Source organism: Pleurodeles waltl, chromosome 6, assembly GCF_031143425.1.
Source record: "Pleurodeles waltl isolate 20211129_DDA chromosome 6, aPleWal1.hap1.20221129, whole genome shotgun sequence".
Classification (NCBI taxonomy): Eukaryota; Metazoa; Chordata; class Amphibia; order Caudata; family Salamandridae; genus Pleurodeles; species Pleurodeles waltl.
The window spans coordinates 1,486,273,739-1,486,286,988 of record NC_090445.1 but is presented as its reverse complement, the minus strand read 5'-3'; the positions used below and the strand labels follow the sequence as shown (position 1 = coordinate 1,486,286,988).

The window sequence follows — 13,250 nt, the reverse complement described above, 5'->3', positions numbered from 1 at the left end:
GGGACTCCACTGAAGCAGAGACCTATGGTGGCTGCCAAAACTTCCTGCGTGAAGTGTTGGCAGCCAATCAGAGCTCTGCAGATCTATGCATAAGCTTGTTATTATTCTCAAAGTCAGCAGAAAGGAACTGCCCTAGATATACACATTTGGTTTTGTTTTAATTTCTCTCAAACTATTGAATGGAATTACACCAAAAAACAAAAACAGTAATCTGTGGACTACAAGCTAACTTTTTGCCAAATTTGGTGTAATTCCATCCAGCAGTTTGGGCTGTAGTTGTCTTCAAAACTCCTATTGGAATTAGAGTGGAAAATGCACGTCAAAAAATGTTTTTTTTATGGTTCTAACTATAACTACGTACTGCGACTGCCAGTAGGTATATATATATATATATATATATATATATATATATATCTCTCTCTATATATATATATATATCTATATATATATATAGATATATATATAGATATAGATATATACAGGTACCACCTAGGCCCAGCATTACAGACAATAACAGCGATATCCCCATCCCCACACAAGAGCCGTTGGAAGTGTTATTGGAATTCATTCCGAAGAAAGCTGCATATTGTTTTTAAAAGGAGAAAGTTTTAAAGATTAAAATGAAGGAGGCAAAAAAGTAAATGTAAAGCTGTCTTGATGGGAAGCATTACGGTCTGGAGACTTAGAAGAAAACTTTCTCCCAATGTGAATTTCATTGACGAGTGCATTCAGCATCTGAATAAGGAAAGTGTTAAGACTTCAGGTTCACGAAGATTTGAAATGACTGCATTATATCTCACCAGTGAAAGGCAGGTGGTTGATATGCTTAGGGCCATGAAGTGTGTGCGAGAGTTGGTGCACAGGGGCAAGTGACTGTGTTTACCCTATTTAACCCCTTCGCTGCCAGGCCTTTTCCCCCTCAGGTGCCAGGCCTTTTTTTGACTATTTGGTGCACTTTGCGCTTAGACCCTTATAACTTTTGGTTCACATAAGCTACCCACGCCAAATTTGTGTCCTATTTTCCAACAACCTAGGGATTCTAGAAGTACCCAGAGTTTGTGGGTTCCCCTGAAGGAGGCCAAGAAATTAGCCAAAATACAGCAAAAATTAAATTTTTATCACACAAATGGGAAAAAGGGCTGCTGAAGTAGACTTGTGTTTTTTCCCTGAAAATGGCATTAACAAAGGATTTGCGGTGCTAAAATCACCAGCTTCCCAGCTTTCAGGAACAGGCAGACTTGAATCTGAAAACCACATTTTTTCAACACAATTTTGGCATTGTACTGGGACACTCTCCATTTTTACTATTTTTTGTACTTTTAGCCTCCTTCCAGTTAGTGACAGAAATGGGTGTGAAACCAATGCTGGATCCCAAAAAACTAAACATTTATAAAATGAAGACAAAATTCTGAATTCAGGAAGGGGTAATTTGTGTATATCCTACAAGCTTTTTCTACAGAAAATAACAGATGAAATAAAAAAATATTGACATTGAGGTTCAAACACAGCCATTTTTCTCCACGGTATACTGTGTAACTTTTTCCTGCAATGTCAGATTTTCAAAAGTAATACACTGTTACATCTGATGGACTCTTCTGGTTTTGGGGATATATAGGGCTTGTAGGTTCATCAAGAACCCTACGTACCCAGAGCCAATAAAGCAGCTGCACCTTGCAATGGATTTTCATTCTATACAGGGTATACAGCAATTAATTTTGTGAAATAATAAGAGTGAAAAATACGTATCAAGAAAACCTTTGTAGTTCCAAAATGAGCACAAGAAAATGTGTTGAGAAGCAGTGGTTATTTGCACATCTCTGAATTACGGGGCATTTCTCAAATAGACGTCATTTTTACACACTGTCTTACATTTCGAAGGAAACAATGTAGAGAAAGACAAGGGGCAATAACACTTGTTTTGCTATTCTGTGCTCCCCAAGTCTCCCGATACAAATGGTACCTCACTTGCATGGGTAGGCCTAATGCTCGCGACAGGAAACGCAACATGGACACATCACATTTTTACATTGAAATCTGACGTGTTTTTTTGCAAAGTGCCTAGCTGTAGATTTTGGCCTCTAGCTCAGCTGGCACCTAGGGAAATCTACCAAACCTGTGCCTTTTTTAAAACTAGACAGGTAGGGGAATCCAGGATGGGGGTGGCTTGTGGGACTTTCACCAGGTTCTGTTACAGAGAATCCTTTGCAAACCTCAAAATTTTGTAAAAAAAAACACTTTTTCCTCACATTTTGGTGACAGAAAGTTCTGGATTCTGAGAGAAGCCACAAATGTCCTTCCACCCAGTGTTTCTCTAAGCTAGCCCTCTCCCCGGGGGCCCATAGCAAGTTGAGCTGGCCTCATCCTCGGAACTGGGCAACCGTTGCCAAGGGCGAGACTAGCTCGTCCTGGGCACCCTAAATATAAAACTGCTTTGTCTTCAGGACAACAGCTGTGCTTTTTGTGTCAGCCCTCTAGAACACTCTTCCCCAGTGTCTTATTAGCACTTATTTCCAAAGTGCATTATTTTATTTTTTCCCTATTTTACATAACTATGATCTGCACATGGCAGTTTAAAGATGCATAACAAAGTAAAGCAAATGCTTTATCTTGTGATGCCTTACACCTGCACTCTTATGTTAAACAATTCTAAGTGATGTTTTTGTGCTTCAAGGTTAAGCCATAGGAAATGGTTCTGAAATTATTAGAATACTGTTACATGTCACTCTGTGTCTAGTTATATTGATGCACATATTTTAATAATCCTTAGATGAGTCAGCCAGAAGGTGAAAACAGAAGAGTTATAAGTCTTAAAGTCAACACGGACATCCTGAAACACAGCTGTATGATGGGGAGTGGGATCACCGGGGCCTTAAGACTTTTCCCTGTCTTCCCCCTAGCCTGGCACGTTGGGCAGGCCCAACAGACATTTTCTAAGGCTACCCGCATTCTAGGCCAATGGAAGTGGTTGACAAGCCTGGCAAAGGTCTTGTCTTGCCCAAATGTCCTGCCAGGGGGATGTCGTGAGCCAAGCCCAGTAGGAAGGCATGGTAACATTGGGGGACAACAGCACACATGCTGCCCCAGCGGCCAGTACCTTAGACTCACTGTAGAGGAGATCATTCTCCCAGTATATGTGGTGATTGCCAGAGGCTCCACCTTCTGCTTGGGCTGAGGCCTGTTGCCTCAGACCCTCAAGAGTGGGGAAGTCCTTCTGTGCTTTGCAGAACTTCTCCCCGGTTGGCTCGCCCTCCACTTGCCAGCCAGCAAGCTCAGGCAGGTTACCCAGGATGGCAATATCCTCCCCAGTTGGCTCAAGGGCCCACTCCTCTGGACCCCGTCAACCACCGCAGGAATATCTGGGGCTGGTTTCACATGCCCCTTGCCCTTCCTCTGTGCAGCTGTCTGGGCCATTGTTCCAGGCTCCAGACGCCCTTGACTCCCTTCTCTGGAAGCCATGGACCGTTTGGTCATGCAGACCCATTCAGGCAAACCTAACATCTCCAGGTAGGATCTGAGCTCTACCTCTTTCCAGGCAGTGTGCTCAAGTTCATTGCCTAAAAGACAATCTACAGGCATGGCAGGACTCACAGCTATTTTTCAAGTACCAGAAGACTCCCCCAAACTCCAAGGGAACTAGAGCTACCAGTAGTCTCGCGATTGTCAGCGACTATAACCTGGTGGAATGTATTAGGGATGACCTGCTCTGCTGACACTAGATGACCCCTGACAGTAGTCATACTGGCTCCTGTGTCACGCAGAGCCTCCATCCTTTGCTCACCAATGGTGACCCACTACCTATACTTGGAAGTATTGGCAGGCATGTGGGCTTTTGGCACCATTTCCTTACTAGTGACACCTCTATCTGCTCCACAAAACTAACTGAGACCACCTCCCCCCGAGCATTACACTAGCCAACCCAGGTGGCTGCCCTCCAGTGGGGGGCTGTGCCCTCTTGGGGCACTGGGAGTCACCCTTATAGTGTCCAAATTTGAAGCACTCTAAGCATGTGTAGATAAACCTCCCTTCCTTCTTGTCAAAGTATCCTGGCTTCCTGTCAGGTTCAGATGGGGACTGGTTACCACCACCCCCTGCGAATTGTTTTGGGGGCCTTTTGAGAACTCCTTATTTTTAAGTCCCCCCCCCTCTTTCTTCTAGTGGTAACCTTGACCACCTATGTGGGTGCCCCCCCCAAGTACCTTCTTGGACACTGTGGTGCTAACCCGGAGGTCCGCCTCCTCAGAAAGCTTTCTAGGATCAGTCAGCTTTCTGTCAACTAGGTGTTGGCACAACTCCGTAAAGCGACCACTGAACATATGCTCTTTCAGGATCAAATTATATAACCCCAAATAGTCATCTACTTTACTGCCCCGCACCCATCCATTCAGTGCCTTACTAGAGAAATAAAAAAATTCTACCCAATTATGTGTGGAGAGTTTGGTGCTGTCCCTGAACCTCTGACGGGACTTCTTAGGTGTCAGCCCAAACTTGGCAAGCAAAGCAGCTTTCATGGGTGTGTATCTATTTTGTCCCTCCCCACTACTTGTATATGCCACCACAAGGACGCCCCCCGTTTCTCTTACGAGACCCCATGAGCCTTTAGTGACATATGTAGAAAAAGGGGGGGTTTAGGCTCAGTAAGTACTTTTAAATGCCAAGTCGAATGACAGTGAAACTAGACACACACAGGCTTTGCAATGACAGGCCTGAGGCATGGTTAAGGGGCTACTTAAATGGGTGGCACAATCAGTACTGCAGGCCCACTAGTAGCATTTAATCTACAGTCCCTGGGCACATGTAGTGCACTTTACTGGGGACTTATAAGTAGATTAAATAAGCCAATTGGGTATTAACCAATGTCACCATGTTTTAAGGGAGAGAGCATATGCACTTTAACACTGGTTAGCAATGGTAAAGTGCGCAGAGTCTAAAAACTAGCAAAAACAGTGTCCAAAAAGTGGAGTGAGGCAGGCAAAAAGTTAGAGGTGACCACCCTAAGGCTGTCAGGTCTAACAGAAGGTATTTAGAAATCTGTGCACAAATCGTTCAGCATGCTGTAGGTACTGTTCTGCATTTTGGTGCAATATGCCTACTTTGTGTCAGGGCCCCTGTGCTAAGGAAAAATGGGTTTGGGTCATGTATGAGACAACAACAAGGCTGTAAGGTTGTGCTGGATGGATGGGCCACAGAAGTAAACCCAAGCAAGCATTAGAAAAAAGATGAGAAAACAGAGCTTGAGAGGGAGTCAATGCCAAAGTCATACTATTGAAAACCCTGTTGAGGACTTTGGAAGTGGGAGATGAAACACATCTGTGCTTCTTAGGGTGCATCCCACTACCAATTGAAGCCCGTCTACTGAACAGGATGTATTTATCAACTCCTCCCATTACTACGAAGGTGCGAGAGTGAAAGGGCTCTCAATTCTGTCATTGAGTGCTGAGCAACATTAAGGGGCAGATTTAAGAAAAGTGGCGCTGCACCTAATTCAGTGCCACTTAGCACCCCCCTACCGCCACCATGTGTGCGCTATGACACAGAGTAGGGGGCAATAGTGTCATTTTTCTTAATGCTATTGGTGTACTCTGCAGGAGTAGCGCCAACATTCTGGAGATACTACTGCAGAGTACATATGGGCCCAGTATAAATAATGGTATGCCCCCTTTCAACACCTGCTTCGAGCACGCATTAAAAGTGCTGTGAACAATGGTGCAGGAAATATCTTAGATTTCCTTGTACCATTATCTTGGACCCCCTAATGGGGGAACACCCCACTTTGCATAAGATATGTCTGCCACGTGCATAATGTAGTGCCAGGGTTTACAAAGTGGCACAATGGGCACCTTATAAATATGCTGTGGGGAAAATGTCACTTTAGCTCTGCCTTAGCTTCAAATAAATGACACTATGGCAGCCCTAAGGTGGCTCTAAGGGTTCTTAAATCTGCCCCTTAGTTTCTTTGTCCAGATGTGCCTTTTGAACACCCCATTAAAACTACTAGAAAGAAATCAAGATTATGCATACATAACTGATAGGTCAGGTCTGTGAAGCATAAAATATCACTTTATGTTGTGGATATAGAGTACTTTGCAAACAGTGGACAAATGCACAGTAAATGAAGGAATTTATTAATTTGATTTTTTGCAATGTAGCCAACAGCTTTATCTTGCAATCTGTATGTTTTCCTTGGATTTCTATAGGTCATCACTTGTAACTGTCTATAATTGCAGATTGAGATTTAATAACACACTCAGACATTTAAAACTGGTCTTAGTTAAAGAATCCATATTTTGTTACCCAAAATGACACCCACGTTTCATGGTGACAGGATGTTTTGTGTCATGATTCTTATCTAGGCTTATATCTTGTCCAGAGAGAATGGTAAAAATGGTTAAAAACGTTGGAGTTTAATGCCACAAAATTGTGACCAGCCACTTGATGACTTGATGAAAATGTTGTATAAACATGCTTGTCTTGTTAGTACCACAATAGAATTAGCTTTTATACACAGGGTTGTTGAAACAATTTCTTTAGAAAAGGTTGTCTGGATGCAAAATGCCCTTTTGTTTTCAAAAGATTATTTGGAGAGAATCCTCCCAACCCCAACCCCTTTAGAAGATTTGGGTTAGTTCACTTTGCTTGTTAATTCCCGCTGCAAATCATGACCAGTGCTATGCCCCACCAATTCAAAATGTCACCTGCCGCCACTGATAGCTAGGTCGATGTTTTATCCATTCAAAAATAGAAAGTTAGCAGTTATAGTTATACTTATGTTAAGAAACTATGGCCCAGATTTACGAGAAAATTACGTGACACTACGCCAAATTTGGCATTTCAAAATGCAGGGATGCACATTACTTAATAGAATTCCGGGGCATTTTTGTGTTGTCCCCTGTGCCGGCAGTAAATTTGCTGCTGAGTGCCAATGCAGCCACCCTTGCTCCATGGTGCAATGATGGAGGCACTGTGGGGGGAGTCCTTCCTGCACAAAAACAATCTTCAATGGCCTTTTGCTATTTCTATGTGTGCTGCAGAATGAATCACATATAGAAAGAGCAAAAATAGTGGAGCAATGAAAGCATTTCTCCTCGTTGCACCATGTTAATGCCACTCCAGGGGTGGCAATAGATTCTGGGGCTGCCTCAGGTTTATGAAAGCTTGTAAATTTGGGACAGCGTCAAAACGCAATGGGTGTTGCTGTGGTACACCCACAGCAATACCCATTGCACGCCTGTTCAATACAAAGTGCTGTGTATGAAGAGGACGTATATAGTGGCTTAACACCACCTTGTGAATATGGAGCAATGCATAACGCCACTGGATCATCACTAAAAGTGACGATTCAATGGCGATAGGGCTTTGTAAATCTGGCCCTATAACTTGTTGCTCAAAGTTACTTTTTGGCAAGAGTTAGAGTTTGTTCAGATAAGTATAACCATAACTTCTGAATTTCTTTGGTTTTGTAAGGGTAAAACACCATCCTAACTATAACATCCCTGTAACCTTTGGGTTTTCAGTAAACTTCAATGTTTTTTAAATGCACAAATTCATATTTTTGCCAGTTTGCAGTCAGCCATTCAGGAGCTTGCTTTTCCCCTGGATCCAAGGAGGATGCTAGAAGGATCCAAGAAGGATATGCGGATCCACAGGAAGAAAGAACAATTTTGTGCACATGAGGAGTCCCTAAGGGACTCCTCCATGTGACCTATGGGGTAAGGATAGCTGTATCCTGATCCCTTATGTGTTTTTACACTGTTTTTTCCCACCACCAGTCCATGTAAGAAACTAAATGGTGGCCGCAACTTTTCTGTCAGGCTGCAGCCAGAAAATAAGGAATTCGCTTTTTCTCTGGATCCAGAGAGGATTGGATGGAGGAGGATCTGTGCCTATAGATGTATAAATGTATTTTTCCTTTACTATCTCAAAAACTAATGAAAAGATTTATACAAAATAATAAAAAGAGTGCTTTGTGGATCAAGACCAAATTTGATGTAAATCCTTTCAGCGCTTTGGGCTGTAGTTGTGTCCAAAATATCTATGGGAATTAACATGGGAAACACAGTTTTTACCCCCTGTAGGAGGCTGGACTGGCTTGTAGTGAGTACCAAGGGGTACTTGCACCTTGCACCAGGCCCAGTTATCCCTTATTAGTGTATAGGGTGTCTAGCAGCTTAGGCTGATAGATAATGGTAGCTTAGCAGAGCAGCTTAGGCTGAACTAGGAGACGTGTGAAGCTACTACAGTACCACTTAGTGTCATATCCACAATATCATAAGAAAACACAATACACAGTTATACTAAAAATAAAGGTACTTTATTTTTATGACAATATGCCAAAGTATCTTAGAGTGTACCCTCAGTGAGAGGATAGGAAATATACACAAGATATATATACACAATAGCAAAAATATGCAGTATAGTCTTAGAAAACAGTGCAAACAATGTACAGTTACAATAGGATGCAATGGGGAAACATAGGGATAGGGGCAACACAAACCATATACTCCAAAAGTGGAATGCGAACCACGAATGGACCCCAAACCTATGTGACCTTGTAGAGGGTCGCTGGGACTATTAGAAAATAGTGAGAGTTAGCAAAATAACCCTCCCCAAGACCCTGAAAAGTGAGTGCAAAGTGCACTAAAGTTCCCCTAAGGACAAAATAGTCGTGTTAGAGGGAGAATGCAAGGAAAACACAAATCAGCAGTGCAACAACGATGGATTCCTGACTGAGGGTACCTGTGGAACAAGGGGACCAAGTCCAAAAGTCACAAGCAGCTCGGAGATGGGCAGATGCCCAAGAAATGCCAGCGGTTGGTGCAAAGAAGCTCTTACTAGGCTGAAGAGCTGTGAATACTGCAGGAACGACAAGGGCTAGAGACTTCCCCTTTGGAGGATGGATCCCACACGCCTTGGAGAGTCATGCAGAAGTGTTTTCCCGCCGGATGGACGCCAACAAGCCTTGCTACATGCAAATCGTGCGTTTGGCGTTTTTGGACGCTGCTGGGGCCCAGGAGGGACCAGAAGGTCGTAAATTGGACCTGCAGAGAGAGGGGACGTCGAGCAAGACAAAGAGCCCTCACTGAAGCAGGTAGCACCCGGAGAAGTGCCAGAAACAGGCACTACGAGGATGCGTGAAACGGTGCTCGCCGAAGTTGCACAAAGGAGTCCCACGTCGCCGGAGACCAACTTAGAAAGTCGTGCAATGCAGGTTAGAGTGCCGTGGACCCAGGCTTGGCTGTGCACACAGGATTTCCACCGGAAGTGCACAGGGGCCGGAGAAGCTTGCAAAGTCGTGGTTCCCAGCAATGCAGCCCAGCGAGGTGAGGCAAGGACTTACCTCCACCAAACTTGGGCTGAAGAGTCACTGGACTGTGGGAGTCACTTGGACGGTGTCGCTGGATTCGAGGGACCTCGCTCGTCGTGCTGAGAGGAGACCCAAGGGACCGGTAATGCAGCTTTTTGGTGCCTGCGGTTGCAGGGGGAAGATTCCGTCGACCCACGGGAGATTTCTTCGGAGCTTCTGGTGCAGAGAGGAGGCAGACTACCCCCACAGCATGCACAAGCAGGAAAACAGTCGAGAAGGCGGCAGGATCAGCGTTACAGAGTTGCAGTAGTCGTCTTTGCTACTATGTTGCAGGTTTGCAGGCTTCCAGCGCGGTCAGCGGTCGATTCCTTATCAGAAGGTGAAGAGGGAGATGCAGAGGAACTCGGCTGAGCTCATGCATTCGTTATCTAAAGTTTCCCCAGAGACAGAGACCCTAAATAGCCAGAAAAGAGGGTTTGGCTACCTAGGAGAGAGGAAAGGCTACTAACACCTGAAGGAGCCTATCAGCAGGAGTCTCTGACGTCACCTGGTGGCTCTGGCCACTCAGAGCAGTCCAGTGTGCCAGCAGCACCTCTGTTTCCAAGATGGCAGAGATCTGGAGCACACTGGAGGAGCTCTGGACACCTCCCAGGGGAGGTGCAGGTCAGGGGAGTGGTCACTCCCCTTTCCTTTGTCCAGTTTCACGCCAGAGCAGGGGCTAAGGGGTCCCTGAACCGGTGTAGACTGGCTTATGCAGAATTGGGCACATATGTGCCCAACAAAGCATTTCCAGAGGCAGGGGGAGGCTACTCCTCCCCTGCCTTCACACCATTTTCCAAAGGGAGAGGGTGTCACACCCTCTCTCAGAGGAAGTTCTTTGTTCTGCCATCCTGGGCCAGGCCTGGCTGGACCCCAGGAGGGCAGCTGCCTGTCTGAGGGGTTGGCAGCAGCAGCAGCTGCAGTGAAACCACAGGAAGGGCAGTCTGGCAGTACCAGGGTCTGTGCTACAGACCACTGGGATCATGGAATTGTACCAACAATGCCAGGATGGCATAGAGGGGGCAATTCCATGATCATAGACATGTTACATGGCCATATTCGGAGTTACCATGGTGAAGCTACATATAGGTAGTGACCTATATGTAGTGCACGCGCGTAATGGTGTCCCCGCACTCACAAAGTTCAGTGAATTGGCTCTGAACAATGTGGGGGCACCTTGGCTAGTGCCAGGGTGCCCTCACACTAAGTAACTTTGCACCTAACCTTTACCAGGTAAAGGTTAGACATATAGGTGACTTATAAGTTACTTAAGTGCAGTGTAAAATGGCTGTGAAATAACGTGGACGTTATTTCACTCAGGCTGCAGTGGCAGGCCTGTGTAAGAATTGTCAGAGCTCCCTATGGGTGGCAAAAGAATTGCTGCAGCCCATAGGGATCTCCTGGAACCTCAATACCCTGGGTACCTCAGTACCATATACTAGGGAATTATAAGGGTGTTCCAGTAAGCCAATGTAAATTGGTAAAAATGGTCACTAGCCTGTCAGTGACAATTTGGAAGTAATGAGAGAGCATAACCACTGAGGTTCTGGATAGCAGAGCCTCAGTGAGACAGTTAGGCACCACACAGGGAACATATACATGCACACCTATGAGCACTGGGGCCCTGTGTGACAGGGTCCCAGTGACACATACATATAGGCCACAAACTTATGAGCACTGGGGTCCTGACCAGCAGGATCCCAGTGACACATAACAAACATACTGAAAACATAGTGTTTTCACTATGAGCACTGAGGCCTGGCTATCAGGATCCCAGTGAGACAGTGAAAACAGTGACAAACACCCTGACATACACTCACAAACAGGCCAAAAGTGGGGGTAACAAGGCTAGAAAGAGGCTACCTTCTCACACAACCCCCCCCCCCAAACGAAGGACAATAAGGCTAACCTTGGCCAGTTGAGACTTTATTGTCTAAGTGGTGATAAGTAGAGAGTAGCTCTGCAATAGACTGGTTACTCCCTTTATCATCCACTATATGGTTACTTCCCTGTGGGGATGTAAACCACCCTGTTTGAAGTTTTTTAGCTAAGCAACAATGTGAAGATGTATTTTCAGAGTTTCTATCAGTAAGTTTTAGTTTAGAGCAGTGGGAATTATCCACTGAACCTATTTGTAATGATGGAAATGCCAGACAGGGATGCTGTCTCAGAAAAGCCATAGCTGGGCAAAAACTTTGTCCATCTGGCTGGAAGAGAGAACAGGGATGCTGTTTCTCTTGAGTTGGAGCAGGGCAGGGATGCTGTCCTATGAGCTCCACACTAGGGCAGGGATGCTGTCCTAAGTGTTGTGAGGTAGTGCAGGGTTTCTGCACTAAAGTTTCTCTGGGAGGGTTGGAGGGATGCTCCATGTTAACTAAAATGGTGCTGTTTTTCTCACCAATGTTAGTTATCCCACAGAGAGGTACTTCCACCTCAGGGAGTCCAGCTTTGCCAGCTGATGATTCCCTTGGAACAGGTGCCACCCCAGGAGAGGTTTCTCCCACCACAGGAATAGTATCCTGAATGGTAGGGTGGTTAGGGGATACTGTGATACCCTTTTTACCTGTTGATGGAGAGGGATCCTGAGTTTTCAGGCCTTCTCTCCTTTGCTTTTTCATTTCACTTGAAATGAGAGGGAACAATTCCTCAGGGATGCCCAGCATGGCTGCATGGGCATAAAACTCTACATCAGCCCAACCTGAGGCCTCTAGGTCATTACCTAAGAGACAGTCTACAGGTAAGCTAGGTGATACCACCACCTGCTTAGGGCCAGTAACTCCACCCCAACTAAACTGAATTATAGCTAAGGGAAGAAACTTAGTGGAGTTATGGACATCAATAATCTTATACTGTTGTCCAATGATGTGTTGTTCAGGAGGCACTAGGTTTTCAGTCACCAGAGTGAAACTGGCACCTGTGTCCCTGTAGGCCAAGGCCTCAACACCATTTATTGAAACTGTCTGCCTGTACTTATCCATTGTAAGGGGACAAGCAGCCAGTGTGGCAAGGCCAATGCCACTAGGTGTGACAGAAACTGTCTTGGGACTGATTACATCAGTTTCCACTATGGACCCATAAGTGAACCCAACTACACCCTTTGCTTGACTGTTGCCAGCAGTCCCACCACTAGTACCACTACTGCTAGGGGCACTAGAGCTTGATGTATTAGTGGTGGTAGGCTCAGGGGGTTTACCTGGACAGGACTTATCCCCTGGCCTATGGCCTCTGTTTTTACACACAAAGCACCAAGGCTTTTTAATGTGTGCAGGTTGAGAAGAAGAGGAAGAATTAGTTTTATCCCCACCCTCTGAAGAGTGTTTAAGATTTGAAGTGGGATCTTTGGTTTTACCCTTATCCCCATGCTTATCTTGAGATTTTTCACCATCTTTCTTCTTATTGCCATCTTTGTCACCCCCTGTATGAACTTTTCTGTTCACCCTTGTTCTGACCCATTTGTCTGCCTTCTTTCCCAATTCTTGGGGAGAGGTCAGATCAGAGTCTACCAGGTACTGGTGCAACAAATCAGACACACAATTATTAAGTATATGCTCTCTCAGGATTGTGTTATACAGGCTTTCATAATCAGTAACTTTACTGCCATGTAACCACCCCTCCAAGGCCTTCACTGAATGGTCAATGAAATCAACCCAGTCTTGTGAAGACTCCTTTTTGGTCTCTCTGAACTTTATCCTGTACTGTTCAGTGGTTAAGCCATAACCATCCAGGAGTGCATTCTTAAGAACTGTAAAATTATTGGCATCATTTTCTTTCACAGTAAGGAGCCTATCCCTACCTTTTCCACTAAATGATAGCCATAGGATAGCAGCCCACTGCCTTTGAGGGACATCCTGTACAGCACAGGCCCTCTCAAGTGCAGCAAACCACTTGTTAATGTCATCCCCCTCCTTAT

General features: G+C 45.1%; 1 protein-coding gene across 1 annotated transcript in view; it reads right to left on the bottom strand.

Moving 5' to 3' along the window:
- PCDH15 (protocadherin related 15) overlaps window positions 1–13,250 on the bottom strand; it is a 2,681,631-nt gene that overhangs the window by 527,298 nt on the left and 2,141,083 nt on the right. The window lies entirely within an intron of this gene.